The sequence below is a fragment of the Hypanus sabinus genome, chromosome 17 (genome assembly GCF_030144855.1).
Source record: "Hypanus sabinus isolate sHypSab1 chromosome 17, sHypSab1.hap1, whole genome shotgun sequence".
Lineage (NCBI taxonomy): Eukaryota > Metazoa > Chordata > Chondrichthyes > Myliobatiformes > Dasyatidae > Hypanus > Hypanus sabinus.
In genome coordinates this window covers 36113950-36131417 of record NC_082722.1, presented here as the reverse complement: position 1 = coordinate 36131417, position 17468 = coordinate 36113950, and the positions used below count along the sequence as shown (strand labels likewise).

At 43.5% G+C, this 17468-nt stretch overlaps 2 protein-coding genes across 15 annotated transcripts in view; one reads left to right on the top strand and one right to left on the bottom strand.

The window, feature by feature from the left end:
- LOC132406825 (uncharacterized protein K02A2.6-like) overlaps positions 1-4875 on the bottom strand; it is a 70570-nt gene extending 65695 nt beyond the window's left edge. For 5 of the 6 annotated variants that reach the window (XR_009516257.1, XR_009516258.1, XR_009516256.1 and 2 more), the window contains exon 1: positions 4466-4600. The gene's annotated coding sequence lies outside the window, so the exon portion shown is untranslated. Of the gene's footprint in view, positions 1-4465; positions 4623-4739 lie in introns of those variants that run through there. The other variant, XR_009516259.1, reaches the window with a different exon arrangement.
- chd9 (chromodomain helicase DNA binding protein 9) overlaps positions 4722-17468 on the top strand; it is a 269727-nt gene continuing 256980 nt past the window's right edge. For 5 of the 9 annotated variants that reach the window (XM_059992849.1, XM_059992851.1, XM_059992844.1 and 2 more), the window contains exon 1: positions 4724-5487. The gene's annotated coding sequence lies outside the window, so the exon portion shown is untranslated. Of the gene's footprint in view, positions 5488-9335; positions 9389-17468 lie in introns of those variants that run through there. The other 4 variants (XM_059992857.1, XM_059992852.1, XM_059992850.1 and 1 more) reach the window with 3 other exon arrangements.

Below are 17468 nucleotides of genomic sequence, written 5' to 3'. Positions count from 1 at the left end.
GGCTGGAGGGAAATGGGCAAGGGGGAAGGTGGAGAATTATGGGAAATAAAAGAGAAAGAAAGGTAGGGCTGGGGGGGGGGGGGAGAGAGAGAAAGAGAACCAGACTGAAATAATAGATAGGGATGGGGGTAAGGGTGGGGGGGCAGGGGTATCAACGGAGGTCAGTGAGTTAGATGTTCATGCCGACATCCAAGATTTGAGAAACTAGGTACTGTTAGAGCTCTAGAAAATTACAAGGTTTCTAGGAAGCAGCTTAGGAGAGCCAGAAGGGCCCATGAGAAGGCCTTGATGAGCAGGATTAGGAAAATCCCAAGGCATCCTACAAGTATGTGAAGAGCAACAGGATGAGCCATGTGAACATAGGATCAATCAGGTGCAATAGTGGAAACAGGTGCATGGAGTCGGAGAAGGTAGCGGAGGTACTTAGTGAATACTTTGTTTCAATATTCACCAGAGAAAAAGACCTTGGCAATTGTGGCAAGGCTCCTTCAGAAAGTAAGGAAGGATGGGATCCAAGGAGACATTGCTTTGTGGATCCCGAATTAGCTTGCCCACAGAAGGCAAAGGGTGTTTGTAGATGGTTTGTATTCTGCATGGAGGTGACAAGTGGTGTTCCATAGGGATCTGTTATGGGACTTATGGGGGAAGTGTATGGTCATGTATTTTGCTAGAAGAAATGAAAGGGTTAACTATTTTCTAAATGGAGAGAAAATACAAAAAATGGAGGTGTGAAGGGACCTGGGAGCCTTTGTACAGGATTCCCTAAAGGTTAATTTGCAGGTAGAGTCTATGGCAGGGAAGGCAAATACAAAAGTTAACTAGAATATAAAAGCAACAATGTAATGTTGAGACGTTATAAAGAACTGGTGAGGCCTCACTTGGAGTATTGTGAGCAGGTTTAACTTAGAATGGATGTGCTGAAATTGGAGAGCTTTTGATGTCTCTGGGTCTGTATTAACTAAAATTCAGAAGAATGAGGGGTGACCTCATTGAAACCTATGGGATGGTGAAAGCCCTTGATAGATTGGATGTGGAGAGGATGTTTCCTATGGTGGGAGAGTCCAAGACTAGAGGACATAGCATCAGAATAGAGGGATGTCCTTTTAGAATGGAGATGAGGAGGAATTTCTTTGGCCGGTGGGTGGTGAATCTGTGGAACTCTTCAACACAGGCAGCTGTGGAGGCCAAGCCTTTATGTATATTTAAGCCAGAGGTTGATAGGTTCTTGATTGGTCAGCAAATGAAGAGCTACAGGCTGAAGGCAGGAGACTGGGGCTGAGAGGAAAATTGGATGATGGGCCAAATGGCCTAATTCTGCTCCTGTACCTTGTGGTAATACTACTTTATATGTTGTGTGTGTGTGAGTTATTTGTACTGTGCTATGCACCTTGGTCCAGAGGAACACTGTTTCGTTCGGCAGTTATACATGTGAATGGTTGAATGATGATAAACTGAACTTAAACTTGAGTTTGTCAAAAGGACTTAGACATGGAGATTTTTTTCATCCTGAAGCTTATGATGTTTTAGAATTCTCTAATTGAACAGGTTGAGGAAGCTCAGTTGATACACCCATTCAAGACTGAGATTGATGGATTTAAAGACTCTATTTGAATCATTGAAAAGAATGGTGTAGGAAAATGGAATTAAAGTCAATGATTTGCCCTGATGTTAAGAAGCCTGGAACAAAGTTGACTGCCTGCAGAGAATGCTCCTTTAATGGAAGTCAAAGAAATCAATGTTCACACCATCAGGTTGGAGGCTACCCAGACGGAATATAAGGTGTTGTTCCTCCAACCTGAGTGTGGCTTCATCTCGACAGTAGAGGAGGCCATGGATTGACATATCGGAATGGAAATGAGACGTAGAATTAAAACGTGTGGCCACTGGGAGATCCTGCTTTCTCTGGCGGACAGAGCGTAGGTATTCAGCGAAATGGTCTCCCAGTCTGTGTCGGGTCTCACCAATATATAGAAGTCCACACTGGGAGCACCGGACACAGTATATCACCCCAGCAGACTCACAGGTGAAGTGTCACCTCACCTGGAAGGACTGGCTGGGGCCCTGAATGGTGGTGAGGGAGGAAGTGTAAGGACAGGTGTAGTACTTGTTCCCCTTACAAGGATAAGTGCCAGGAGGGAGATCGGTGGGAAGGGATGGGAGGGACGAATGGACAAGGGAGTCGCGTCGCGTAGGGAGCTCCCTTGTCCATTCCTCTGATGAATTTAGATTTGTGAGACTGCTTCAGGGAATTGTGTGTTACTGATTTTTTTCCAAGAGTACCAGAATATTATAAAACTTAACACAATGGTTCGTTTTATGGCTTGTTGGGGCAAATTTGAATTGGTGAGCACAAAAATCACATCTTAAACCTATTTACATTACACCTTCCTTGTAGTTTTGTCTCGGTTACGAGATCATAATCCCTAGAGGTATACTCTGACATTCCTCATGCTTCCATATTTATTTTGCTGACCTACACCAGCGTTTCTGCGTAACTTTTTAGATGGTTAGTATCTTTCTATTCTATCTTAAGGGCATCTAGAATTTAAAAAAAAATATTCTCTAATAACAAGTCAAAAATCCCACTTGACTTTTTTGATATCATTTATTTTAATTTGTTTTTTTTAATCAAGAGACTGGAATAAAAGTTTCAAGATGAATCAATCAAGCAGCTTAAATTTTAATTTTGTTGTATATGACACAAGGGACTAATTCAACACTGAACTGAATTAATTTGTTGTCTCATTTTTGCTAACCAACCTCTAACTTATTCGTATTTCAGGGTGCCTATTCCTAACTCTCAGCCAATGATTTTTACATGGGATAGCCATTTGATTTGTTCAGCAAACAAACTCAAATGCATTCAGTATATAATCCATTTAAATTTCAGACGAATCAAACTGGAGCAATTTCTCCTGGTTGAAGGCATGGCAATTTATACAGCAAAATACAGAGTGAGGGACGTTACATATAACTTGTGAACACAAAGTCAGTCTCAATCACTCACATCAGCACATTCACTGAACTCAATTGAAAGGAAAATTGTCTGCTCAACTTGACTTCTGTATTTTGTTGATACATTCACAATATGGGTGCAACAGGCAAAACCAGCATGCATGACAATGTTTCCACTTGTCCTCGAGAAGGCAGAGCAGCCTGGTATATTGCACTTTGATACCAGTGAATTGTTTGTTTTAGTCTGACTACCTGACACAAGAACATTCGCAGAGACAGAAGCAGGGCAGCCAGCCATCCAAGCCCGCTCTATGTTTCATCAAAGTCAAGACTGATCTTCAACATCAGTGAAATTTCCCCACTATCCTCATATGGCTTGAGTCCTTTAACATGCAGAAATTGATCGATCTCTATTTTGAATTAACTCAATAACTGAGCACCAAAAATTTAAGATTTACTATTTTCTAATTGTCTCCTTTCCTCAGTGCTCAGTGACCTACAGCTTTCTCTGGAACTCCTGGTTCTGGATTCCTCAGCCAGGGAAAAGTTTCTGCAGGCATCCAGCCTTAACTTTAGAGCCTGTTAGAAATTTGTGAGCTTTGCTGCAATTCCCTCTCATTTTTCTAAACTCTGGAGATTCCAGGGCTGGTCTACTCAATCTGTCCTCATATGGTAAATCCCCAAGTCTGGCAGGAACTAGCTGTGTGTGTCGGTGCAGAGAGTGGTTGGCTTTGAAAGAACTTAAGTCTTTGGTCTTCGATCAGATTCAGCTGAGTTGGTATTTCAGAATTTAAAAAAAAATCATTGCTGGATGTGAAGTGTGCTTAGGGTGACACTGCACATGGGAGCACTGGGTAACTGATAATAGGAAGCAGCCCTGAGCTGGATGGACAGAGGTGGAAGCATTCCTGTGGTAGGTGGGGTGGGGGGGGGGGGGGGCGGTGTTAACATGGAAGTTAACACTTCTGTGTTAACTGTGGGTCTGGAGTTGACCTTGTACCTAAATAGAGTAAAGAGAAATTTCCTTTCCTAAAGGGCAATAATGAATCAGGTCAATTTTTACAAGAATTAGTTGGGTTTGTGTTAGTTAGCATTGTAGCTATAACATGGGATGAAGCTTTTAGTCTTGGGCATTAGAATAGGGGCCCAATAGCCTAATCATTACCCTGTAATAATTTATGATGTTTAAGTTATAGACATGTTTTTGTTTCATATATAAGGACTTTCTTATTCACTTATGAAGTGCTGTAGTTTTTGGGTAGTTTTGAGTGCAATGTGGGAATAGAAAATATCAGTTTTCTTCCCTTTCAGCTTCTCCAGGTAGTGAATCATGTTGGTCTGCCATTCTACAGATGCAACCAGTTCACTTCAACCTCACCCCAATCACCATTCTTCACATCTGCACTTCCATATTGAATGTCATTCAACTGTGAATGATTTTAACGGCGAAGGTTCAAGTTGAAACGACTCAGCCGAAGGGCAGCGTCACAAACAAGCTTGATCCTATTACCTGCCAGTCTTCACCTTTACGTCTGTCAGGGCTGCTCTTACTATCGATTCGGAGTTATAACCCTGTTTATTTTTCCTTCCTCCACAAGGAGCCCTTTCCGATTCCAATCACCTCCCATTTGCGATCTCAGAGCAGTATCAGTATTCGTGGCTCCGATCTGAAATCATATAGTGTATCAGTACTCCTAAAGAACGTTCGTTATGCATTTTCAATGTTTCCTTGGCAAACGAACAAGTTAAAACTGCGTGCACACAAAAAGGAAAAAAAAACCCACCGGGGCCTGAGTTAATTATTCTTTTAAAAGAACGCGGGTTTAAAACGTTTTAGAGGAAAAAGACCAGTTGTATGTCCACGAAGCCAGCTTTTATTTCAGAATTGACGCCGAAGTCTTCTAATTGTTCCGTGGAAATGAACTTGCGTGATACCTTGACTAAGTCCTCCTTATCTGCTGAAGGCTAATATTTATCCGGGCCATTTGCGAGGCACTCAGCCCTCGGTGGCAGCCGCGAGTCTGTGCGCTGACCTCTGGCCGGGCTTGATTGACGTGCAGCGAGCTCCGGAGCCAGGCTGCCTGTCACCCCCCGAGCCGCGTTCGTGCTTCTCCGTTCACCTCCCGCCCCGCCCCTGCTCGGCCTATCAGCGACTCCGGGACTCTCGGCTCGGCTCTCCCCCCGCCGCTCTCCGAGTAAAGTCGCCCCGGATTGGTCTCGCCGCGGGACGGCCATGATCGTCTGGGAAGGTTGCGCCGGGCTTTTCCCCAAATTCTCTCCCGAAATTTTGCCCCTCCGAGCAGCGGGGACACCCGCGGTGCCAAACCCCCCAAGCAAATACAACAACTAATTCTAATAAAGCAGCCGTGTCGGCACTGACCCCGAAAGCAGCCAGTGTCCAATCAGAAAACAAAAAAGAAATATGCAAATGAAATGTATCACGTTAGTCGGAGCGCTGAGGTCGACTCCGTACTAAACTTCGCAAATAATCATTCTTCATAAATACTTCCTTTAGAGCCGGCCTTTCCTCTGGTAAGTTCAGCTTCCAACAACCAGCAGAAACGAGATCCCAGTGTGGGGTGTTTCTTTTTTTACCTGTCGTGATTTAAGTGTTGTTTATATTTTTAGGGATTAGAGTTAATGTGGGAGTGGGCCACTCCGGATAAGTGAAATGTAACTTCTATTGCCCGCAACCTGTGAAAGCTGACAGCCCTTTTTTTTGCTGCCTCCTCCGGGCTGTTCCCATGTAGCGAAAGGCCAATGGCGCAGCTCACTGTTTGCGCGTTCGCCGTGGAACCGCCGAGACGTCCTGTCAGCGCCGGGTTCCCGTCCTCGCGCCGTCCTGTCAGCGCCGGGTTCCCGTCCTCGCGCCGTCCTGTCAGCGCCGGGTTTCCCGTCCTCGCGCCGTCCTGTCAGCGCCGGGTTTCCCGTCCTCGCGCCGTCCTGTCAGCGCCGGGTTTCCCGTCCTCGCGCCGTCCTGTCAGCGCCGGGTTTCCCGTCCTCGCGCCGTCCTGTCAGCGCCGGGTTCCCGTCCTCGCGCCGTCCTGTCAGCGCCGGGTTTCCCGTCCTCGCGCCGTCCTGTCAGCGCCGGGTTCCCGTCCGCGCGCCGTCCTGTCAGCGCCGGGTTCCCGTCCGCGCGCCGTCCTGTCAGCGCCGGGTTCCCGTCCGCGCGCCGTCCTGTCAGCGCCGGGTTCCCGTCCGCGCGCCGTCCTGTCAGCGCCGGGTTCCCGTCCGCGCGCCGTCCTGTCAGCGCCGGGTTCCCGTCCGCGCGCCGTCCTGTCAGCGCCGGGTTCCCGTCCGCGCGCCGTCCTGTCAGCGCCGGGTTCCCGTCCGCGCGCCGTCCTGTCAGCGCCGGGTTCCCGTCCGCGCGCCGTCCTGTCAGCGCCGGGTTCCCGTCCGCGCGCCGTCCTGTCAGCGCCGGGTTCCCGTCCGCGCGCCGTTACATTGTGCTCGGAAAGTAGCGACGTGGAAACACGTGCGTGCGGTTCGGGCTGGACTGGCAAAGCCAACGGGGAGCCAGCCAGGGAAGACAAACGGGAAATGGATGGAAGGAGGGAGGGGAAGCCACTGGGGCCCGCTTAATGTGCGGTCGTTTAAAAGGGAGGGGGAGGTGGTTTTGAGAGAGAGAGGGAGGGGGAGGGGAAGATAAGGCAAGGGAGGGAAGAGGATGTGCTTGCTCTGACCGGATGAGTCAGGGCTCCATTGTACAGCAGCGCTCCACTGAGTCACTGGTGTCGCGCCGCCAGCTGCTTATCCGTTCAAGGAGGCGTCGAATGGCCAGGACGTGAAAATGTGCCCAGTGTTTTAAGATTGCAACAATTCACACCTGAACGTTGATATAATTTTGGGACACAAGAAGAAATTTGTGTGCACGTAGAAGTGTTTTATGTGTCACATGCGTTATTATCAGATTGCATTCGTTGAGGCATAACTTACAGGCGTTCTAGTCCTCATATTTCTACTGAAGTTTGCTTTCACGCTTGTGTGTAATTTCAAGAGTTATGGCAATTCATCATCTATGTGTGTGGGACTGTCAGAGTAAAATCCTGCATTATTTAATGATTTAGAAATTCCCATTGTGTGCTTCATGTAATTATGACTGGTAACATAGTGTAGGGAGGCTAAACTCTCAGGAGAGGATTAGCTTTGACAGTGGCAATGAACTAATTTGCTCAATTTTCTGTAAATAGGACCTAATCTGTAAGATTTCTTATTCTCTTCTAGACCTCACCTTGTAGTGTTTGGGCTCATTTTTAAGTCTGCCTTTTTTGATCAGTGTCTGAAAATAATTTGGTATATTAGTGTCCTTGTGTCTTTCGAATGTTTCTCTTTGACCAATTTCATCAAGACAAACTAGTCACATCAAAGTAATTCCCTGGATTTCATATATGCAAGAGATTTTGAAATGTATAAATAAAAGTTTCTCTTTAGCCTGGACCTTACCATGTAAACAATATGCACCAGTTTTGTTGGTTTGTTTAGTGAGCTAGTTTTAAGTCAGTGTTAGTATTGATATTTGTGTAGATCTTTCCATATATGATACTATTTTTCTTGTGTTGCCACTTCACATAACATTTCGGACCTCATTTCACATTTCAATTCTAATATTACAGTACATGGTGAAATGTTTGGTTTATACTGACCACGTCTTCTCATATGGTTAGTTCTGTTATGTGCAAATATAATGCTCAGAAGTGTCTTGCTGTTTAATTTTGAGATGTTCCCTAACATTTTATTCATAAGAGCCATTGAAATAGAGTTGAGGAAAAGAGTTGGAATCATTTAGACCCATTTATAGTTTATGGTAATTATTGCCATCTCACATCTCTGCCCTCCTATTTCCAACCAGAAGAAAATATTACAATATATGTTGTGAGACTTTTGATTGACTTTTAGAAACCTTTTCCTTCATGTGCCAAGAAATCAGTTACCGTTTTGCCTCAGTACAGGATTTTTTGTTGTTGTGAAAATACCGTCCCTGATTTGACTAAGATCCACTGATAGTTTTCATACACTCCTGAAGAGAGATGATCAACCTGGGTAAATTACAATCATATTTATTTCTCTTTCACTGGTTCTTGTGTGATTGGGTACCTGTAAACATTTGCCTCTCAGTACTGTAATTTAATGTCACTATTTTAGTCAAATGTTTATTTTTTCATTGAAAACTTTTTCTTGTTTGGTACAAAATTTAAGCATTTTAAAGCCAACATTTTGCTGAATAATTCTCCAGTAATATTCTCACTTTTCACTTTATTTGACAACTTTAGTTTCAACAGGTACTATTGCATTCTACACACTTTTTTTAAATCTCAAAATTAGGTTATGCATGCAGACCTGCACAGTGTTGAATCTATTTGCTGTCTCCTATTGCATTGCTAATTGTACTTCTACTTAATTCAAGTTCATGGCAGCAATAACTGTGCATTGAAATTCTAAATTAACTGTCAGGAATGTTGTTTTCTTGAAAATAAATTTTGGATAACTGTAGCCAGTTTCTGATTTGCATTGAATGCTTGGAAGATATAGACTCTAGGGGCTGGATTCTGAAAAATAAATAAGCAAGTGATGTGTGCTGTGTTGTCCATAAATCTTGTAAAGCTAAGTGAGATTTTCTTCCTAGATATCTAGCACTTGATTCATGGGATATGTAAAGTTAGTTTGTGTGTCCTATGAAGTCCATGTTGAAGCGTGCATATATTTTGCAGATATGTTAATCATTTTGACACTTTGAGAATGGCCCATGAGGATTAAAAAAGTAAATCTTGGAATTATATATTTTGAAGCTGGGGATATTGAGTTGCACTAATAAATTAATCAGCAGCATTGGCAGAAGCAATGGCCCTGTTGGGGTTGAGATAGCAGTGGGAAGAACAAACAAATTTTTTGTAGTAGTTTTTGGGAGTTCAAAAACATCATATGTCAAGTTCACCTGTTGTGACGTTAGTGGCTCACCAACTTGTATTTAGGTTGTCCATCCCAGCACTTTACAGCAGGAATGTTACAAATTGTTGAACTTTAACCATCTTGAATTCTCCTGATTTGTATTTCTCCCCGGCAAAGCTTGTTGAGTATTTCCAGTACATTTTATTTTCTTTTGAATCGTGCCCAGTTTTTTTAGATTGGAAAATTGTTCATCTTGCTTGCCTCTCACAAAAAGCAAGAGAGGAAATGGCCAGATCTAATGTTGTGAAATTGCCAGATGCTATAGTAAACATTAAAGTGACTGAAGAACTTGAAATTTTTCAGCTGATCAGAGAGAATGAACATAGGTTTGTAAATGGTAGGTTATGTCTGGTGAGCTTGGACTAAATATTCTAAAGCATATTAGCAGTAAATAATACTATTTTTTATTTGCAGAGGTTGATTGGCTAAACTTTGAAGTTGGTGAATGTCGTGTTAGTGACTGGTTCAGCAACAGGCTGAACAGGAGGTAAGATGGTACAGAGATAATAAGCAGTCTCATTGACTGGCAAGACTGTTTTAAGTGAGAAATAGGAACGCACATATCCAAGTTTAATTGCAAAGATGGGCACTGTGAATAAATACATTACAGCTGAGCATGGAATTATTAAGTAGTAGATTCTGATTCTATGGTAATGGATTACGCTGTTGGCAAAGGTGCTCTGAACTTCAAAAGAATAGACAGATACTTTCTCAGCTTAGTCATGCTCAAGGATCTAATTCCACGATGGGCAAGACAGTCCATTGGATTGGTACCCCACTCACTACCGTACAATCTGCCACTGGCACTGGCTGCAGCATGTACTGTCTAGAAAATGTGTATCAGTTCTTGCAGTGATTTACCAAGCCTACTCTAACAGAACTTTTCAGGCATGCATCCTGAATCACTGAGAAGAGTGTGGGACATGATCACTTGCAAATTCCCCTCCTGGTTACCCTTGGAATCCTGGGGTTGCCTATACAGCAGCATTGACACCCCCTTCACCAAAAGTACTGCTCATTTGAAAATGATGGCTCTTTACCATCTTCTCTCAGGGTGGGAAATAAACTGACTTCTATAACCTACAAATGATTTTGTACTCGCCTCGGAAATCTTCATTCAGCTGGTCAGGCAGTCCAGGCCTAAGGCAGTAGAGCTCAGATATTTCTTGGGAGGGCCACATTTACAACTCAAACAATTTTAAAAATTATGTTGAATCTGGGTCCCAATGTTCAATCTTCACTTGTCAAATTTCTGGTGCTCCTTTCCATTCTTGGAGCCTGTGGCCAATAGTACCATCATCATTATTGCAGAGTACAGACTTATGGCCAACAATAAAATTTTATAGTCCTGCCTCTGCCAGCACCGTGCACCAATCTGCAGCTGATATAGATCTGGATCTCAATTTAGATCCCAGAAGATCAGCTTGGAACCGATTACAGTTTCAAGATATCCTCTCTAGCCTCAGGTGCCAGTCTTAGTGTCAGAGGCCTCAGGAACAAGGGTTAGTCAAATCCTTGGGTATTCAGCTGCATTCTGCAATGCTCTTTGATTTCCAAATGTTGTCACTGAAGATGCTCTGAGCTCCTTCTAGGCAAGTCTATTGAGGGGAAGCTACATTGGCAAGTTGACAGGGATTAGAAGGGAGGTTGTCAGAATGGTAAATGTGGATTAAACATACCCATGTTGGCTGACCATGCTTTCTCACAATAAATGCATAGACTGACTCCAGACTAGATCTTGTGATATCAGAGGAAAAAGTTTGTGGGAAAATAATGCAAAACTAATTTTAAATGATACATAAATCAGGACATTCAGCATGGATTTGTTAAGGGAAGGTAGTTATCCTCTTTTGAGGATGAATCAAAGGGGACTGAAGATATTTTCTGCTATATTTGGCATTTTTCCCTTTTGAGGCACATGTCCAGCTCTTTTAAAGATCCGGTTAGATTCTACACTTGCCACATGTTTTGATAATCAGTTACAGAAGGCTCATGATTTGTGAAAAGGCCTGCTACATAAGAGCATGTGTAATTTTCTTAAAGAAAAGAACAACTCTGCCCAAGAGTTTGTTACAACATTCAAGATCGTGGCTGATCCTCTGCATGGGACTTGAAATAGTCTTTTAATTTTCACTTGAGACCGTAATACTATCAGTCTCCACTTCGAATGATTTCAGTTACTGAGCAGCATAGGCTTCTGGGTAGAAGCATTGCAAACATTCACAATTCTAAGTGAAGACACTTCTCATCTCAGTCCGAAATGTGTCTTTCTATTTTGATGTTACAGTGTGACTACTTATTCTAGATTCTCCAGACAGCAAATTGGTTTCCTAGCATCTACCCATCCCCAGAACTGGATGTGTTTCAGTGAAATTGCCCCTTATTTTTCTAAATTCCAGTATTCATCAAGCTTCTATAATTACTCATTGGGCAAATCCTATTATCTTAAATCAATATGTAGTTAGTCAAACAAGAGGAGGGGGCCATATGGGTCCTGGAGGGCAGGGTGCCTGCCCAGGGGACTGACGTTTCGGTGAGAGAACAGTTGGGAAACTGTGGTCACAACTCCTTGCATGTTTTAAGTTAGCTATGGATAATAAGTATAGACCTTGTGGAAGAGTAATAAATGAGAGCAAGGGAAATCATGGGAGTATTAGGCAAGAACTAGGGAGTTAATTGGGACAGGTGATTTTTTTTTCCCCAAGTCACATCTAATGTGGAGGGTGTTTAAAGACCTAGCTGAACAGAGTACCAAACAGGTGTATTTTAGTAAAAAGGGAGGGCATGGATGGGAAGGTCAGGGAACCTTGGATGTTAACAGGGTGGTGAATCATCAAGAAGAAAAAGGAAGCTTATGTAAGGTTTAGAAGCTAAAATCAAATAAAGCCCATGAGGATTTTAAAGAAGCCGGAAGAGAACTCGAGAAGGGAAGTAGGAAAGCCTGGAGTTGCCATGAAAAGCCTTCAGTTAGTAGCATTAAACGGAATCCCAAGGCATTCTGTACATGCATCAAAAGCAAGAGGATAACTGGGGACTGCGTAGCACCACTTGATGTGGGTGATATCCAAAATAAGTACTTTACATCAGTATTTACCAAGATATGGACAGAGAAATGGCGGATGGAAACTCACCAAATGTGAAGTATTGCACTTTACAGGATCAAATGCAAATAGAATTGGAATTAGTTTATTATTACCACATTTACTAACATACAGAGAAAAGTCAGTCTTGTATACTGTTCATGCATAACAATTCATTACACAGAGCATTGGGGTAATACAATGTAAAGCAATAAAGTGCAGCAGCTACAGAGAGAGTTCAGTGCAGGTAGGCAATAAGATGCAAGATCATAACAAGGTAGATTGTGAAATCAAGAACCCGTCTTATTGTACTAATGATCTATTCAATAGTCTTATAACAGTATGATAGAAGCTCTTGAGCCTGGTGGTATCTGCTTTCGGCTTATATTTATTCCCCGATGGGTGGGGTCTTTGATCATACTGATTGCTTTACTGATGCAGTGAGAAGTGTCGACAGACTCCATGGATAGGTGGCAGGTTTCTGTCATGTGCTGAGCTGAGTCCACAACTTTGCAATTTCTTGTGATAACCGGTAGAGCAGGTACCATACCATACCAGTGTGATGCACCTTGCTGGATACTTTCCATGGTATATTGGTGAAAGCCTCTCCAGTGCCATATAAAGCCTTGGCATCACATTCTTGCTCTTGTATTCTCATCCTCTTGAAATGAATGCTAACATTGAACTTGCCTTCCTTACCACTAACTCAACCTACAAGTTAACTTTTAGGGACTCATGCACAAGGGCTCTCGAGTCACTTTGCACTTCTGACTTTTGAGTTTTCTCCCTTTTTAGAAAATAGCCATGCCTTTATTCCTTCTACAAAAGTGCATGACCATAGAGTTCCCTACACTATATTCCATCTGCCACTCCTTGGCCCAATCGCCCAACAAGTCCTTCTGCAGAATACTTCCTCACTACTTCCTGTCTCTCCACCTATCTTTGTGACCCCTGCAGAATACCACTAGACATTGGCAGCCAAACAGAATAGGGCCCCTGGAGGAAACCTTGCTGACTTCAGCCTACTGTATCATGTATCTCCAAGTACTCTGAAACCTCATCCTTAATAAAGCTTCTTGCCAACCACTGAAATTAGACTAACTGGCCTATAATTTCCTTTCTTCTGCCTCCCTCCCTTCTTAAAGAGTGGAGTGACATTTACAATTTTCCAGTCCTTCAGAACCTGAATTCTTGAAAGATCATTACTAATACCTCCACAATCTCTTCAGGTACGTCTTTTAAAACCTGGGGTGTGTAGTCTATCTGGCAAGGTATCTACTTTCAAGCTTTTTAGCTTCCCAAGCACCTTCTCCTTAGTAATAGCAAATACACTCACTTCTGCCTCTTGACACTTGAATTTCTGGCATACTGCTGGTGTCTTTAACAATGAAGATTATTGCAAAATTCTTATTAAGCTCGCCTGCCATTTCTTAATCCCTCATTACAACCTCTCCAACGTCATTTTCGAGCTGCCAGATATCCACTTTTGACTCTTGTACTATATATAACTTCTGACAGCTTTTATATTATTTGCTAGTTTACCTTCATATTTCCTTATGGCCTTTTGAGTTGCCTTCTGTTGGTTTTTAAAAGTTCTCCATCTTCCCACTAATTTTTGCTATATTTTCTGCTGTCTTTGACTTTGTCAGCCATGGTTGCCTCATCCTCCCTTTAGAGTGCTTCTTCATCTTTGGGATGCTTCTATCCTGCACATTCTGAATTGCTCCCAGAAACTCCAGCCAGAGTTGTTCTGCCGTCATCCCTGCTAGTGTCCCCTTCCAGTCAACTTTTGCCAGCTCCTCTCTCATGTCTCTGTAGTTCCTTTTACACCACATTAATACTGATACATCTGACTTTATTTTCTCCTTCTTAGATTGCAGGGTGAATGACCACTGCCTCCAAAGGGCCCCTTTACTTTAAGGTCCAAATCTGGTTCATTATACAACACCCAATCCAGAATTGCCTTTCTCCTGATGGGCTTGGGCACAAGCTTCTGTAAAAACTGATCTGATAGGCGTTCTACAGATTCCCTCTCTTGGTTTCCAGCACCAACCTGATTTTCCCAAACCTGCATATTGAAATCCCCCATGACCATGATTTTGCCATTTTGATATGCCTTTTCTGTCTCCCGTTGTAATTTATATCCCACGTCCTGGCTACTGTTTGGTGGCCTGTATCTAACTTCCATCAGGGTCTTTTTACCCTTGCATATTCTTAACTCTACCCACAAGGATTCTACATCTTCCAATCCAATGTCATCTCTATTTAAGGATTTGATTTCATTTTTTAAGTACCCCACCCTTCCCATCGACCTGCTTGTCCTTTGGATACAATGTGCATTCTTGGATGTTAAGCTTCCCACAGTGATCTTCTTTCAGCCATTCCCTATTGATGCCTAATATCTGCCAATCTCTAACTGCACTACAAGATTATCTACTTGACATCTATATTTCTATGTTTATTCTTTATACTGCGTGCATTCAAATATAACACCTTCAGTCAACACCATTTTCAGTATTGCACTTCAGCTCATCCTGTCGACTGCACTTTTGCCCTATCATCTCCCTGTCCTTCCTCGTGGTCTCGTTACACAATGCATCGACTTCTATACCTGCCCCTTCCTCAGCCCTGTCACTCTGGTTCCCATTCCCCTGCCAAATTAGTTTAAGCACTCTGCAACTGCTCCAGCAAATCCTCTCCCATCAGTTGCCTGCCCTTTTGTATGGATAGGTCACACCTTCCCCAGGAGATTTCCCAGTGATTCAGAAATCTGAAACCCTGCCGCCTGCACCATTCTCTCAGCCACACATTTATAGTATTGTCCTATTCCTGCCCTGACTAGCAGTGGTACTGGGTGTAATGCAGAGATTACTACCTTGGAGGTCCTTCTCTTCAGTTTTTACCCCAACTCCCCATACTCACTGTGCAGGATCTTTTTTCCTCCTTTCTACCAATGTCATCGGTGCCAATGTGCACCATTACCTCTGACTGGTCATCTTCCCTCTTGAGAATCTTTTGCAGTCATTCTAAGACACCTGGACCCTTGTGCTGAGAGGCGACATACCATCCTGGCATTTCTTGCATGGGTACAGAATCTCCTCTTTGTCCTAACTATTGAGTCTCCTATCACTATCACTCTGCCTGACCTTACCCTTTCCTGCTGAGCCTCAGTGTCATTTGCCCAGCTGCTACTGCTGTGTCCTGATAGGTAATTAACCCCATCCCCCAATCAGTATCAAAAGGGAGAAAACTTGTTATTGAGGGAAATGGCTACAGGGAAACCCTGCTTAGACTGCTTACTCCCCTTTCTTCTCCTGCTTGACACCCATGTACTATTCGAAGCCTGCCCTCTGGATGTGACCATGTTGATAAAAGTCTCATCAAAGAAGTTTTCAGCTTTCCAGATGATCATAAGTATATCCAGCTCCAGTTGCAGTTCATTCCTTGACCTTGTCAGTAGCTGAAGATGGGAGCACTTCCTGCAGATGTCGTCATCAGGGAGACTATTAGGGTCCCTGAAATCCCACATCTCACTGGAGGAGCATTTCACTGCCAGAACTACCATCCTGCCTACACGTTTTATACCTCAAACTTCTCAGGCTTAAATTCTTCCCTCAGCCTGGTGAGCTAAAACCTGGTCACTCTTAACACTGTCCACTCCAACAGTGGCTGCTCTGCTTACACCTTGCTTCTTTTTATTGGCCCCTGCCAGATGCCTAAGAGACCATTATGTTTGCAACCCACTGATAAGTTCCGAAAGACCCCAAGCTCTTTTTAACCTCACGTTGCCTCATCAATGAAGACTTCTCGCGATAATTGCAGCCTGTAATTTCAAGGCAATTATGTCTTGTAACTGAGGCCTGTCAACCATATACAAAAGTTGCAAAACATTACTCTTGCACTTCATTTCCCCTTGCAAAAAGTGCACTTAGTTGTAGTTATTTGCTCTTCTTCCATGTATACTTTAACTGTCGTACACAAGGACATCCAGGTTATCCTGTGCAGCATAATTTCCTAGCAAAAGGACTAACTTCTCAATTCCACCTACCACCCCACCAGCCTCTGGATCCAACGTATAATTCTCCGTAACTTCCGCCACCTCCAACGGGATCCCAGCACCAAGCACATCTTTCCTTCCCCCCACTTCTGCTTTCCGCAGGGATTGCTCCCTATGTGACTCCTTTGTCCATTCATCCCCCCCCATCCCTTCCTACTGATCTCCCTCCTGGCAGTTATCCTTGTAAGCGGAACAAGTGCTACACCTGCCCTTAGACTTCCTCCCTCACCACCATTCAGGGCCCCAGACAGTCCTTCCAGGTGAGGCGACACTTCACCTGTGAGTCGGCTGGTGTATACTGCATCCAGTGCTCCCGGTGAGGCCTTTTATATGTTGGTGAGACTCGATGTAGACTGGGAGACTATTTTGCTGAACACCTATGCTCTGTCCGCCAGAGAAAGCAGGATCTCCCAGTGGCCGCACACTTTAATTCCACGTCCCATTCCCATTCTGATATGTTTATCCATGGACTCCTCTACTGTCAAGATGAAGCCACACTCAGGTTGGAGGAACAACACCTTATATTCCGTCTGGGTAGATTCCAACCTGATGGCATGAACATTGACTTCTGTTAATACCCCTCCTCCCCTTCTTACCCCATCCCTGATTTATTTAGTTTTTCTTCCCCCCTTTTTTGTCTCTCTCTGCCAATCACTCTCCCTGTTCTCCATCTCCCTCTGGTGCTCCCCTCCCGCTTTCTTTCTCCCAAGGCCTCCAGTCCCATGATCTTTTCCCTCCTCCAGCTCTGTATCCCTTTTGCCAATCACCTTTCCAGCTCTCAGCTTCACCCCACCCCCTCATGTCTTCTCCTATCATTTCAGATCTCCCCCTCCTACTTTCAAATCTCTTACTATCTTTCCTTTCAGTTAGTCCTGATGAAGGGTCTCGGCCCGAAACATCGACAGTGCTTCTCCCTATAGATGCTGCCTGACCTGCTGCATTCCACCAGCATTTTGTGTGTGGAACTTCTCAATTCCCTTAATTTTTCTCTTTATTTTTTTATTTTTTCAACCTTTTTCGGTTTCACCTTATTCCTCTATTAGCGTAGATTAACAGTACCACCTTGAATTTTGTTTCTCTCATAGTTTTCTTCAACCTATGGAAGTTATCATGATTAAAAATGAGCACTGTGGATCGATAATATATTGGTTATCTGTTTCTTTTCTGTATAATAAGCTTAACTGGACAAAATACTGACAACATGATTTTGCCAAATACTGTTCAACCCAAGAATAATGTCCTATCAAAACAATGTAGTGTTTCAAATCTGCTTATGCCTTGTGCCCAGAAATGAATATTTTTGCATAGTTTTAGTCCGTGGAAAATTAGCTACAAGTTTCATAGTGGATTCTGGTTAACTGGGCCATTGGTTTTAGGGGCAGCCACTGGTTTGGGACAACTCTTAAAGAACAAAATCTAATCAAGAAAAT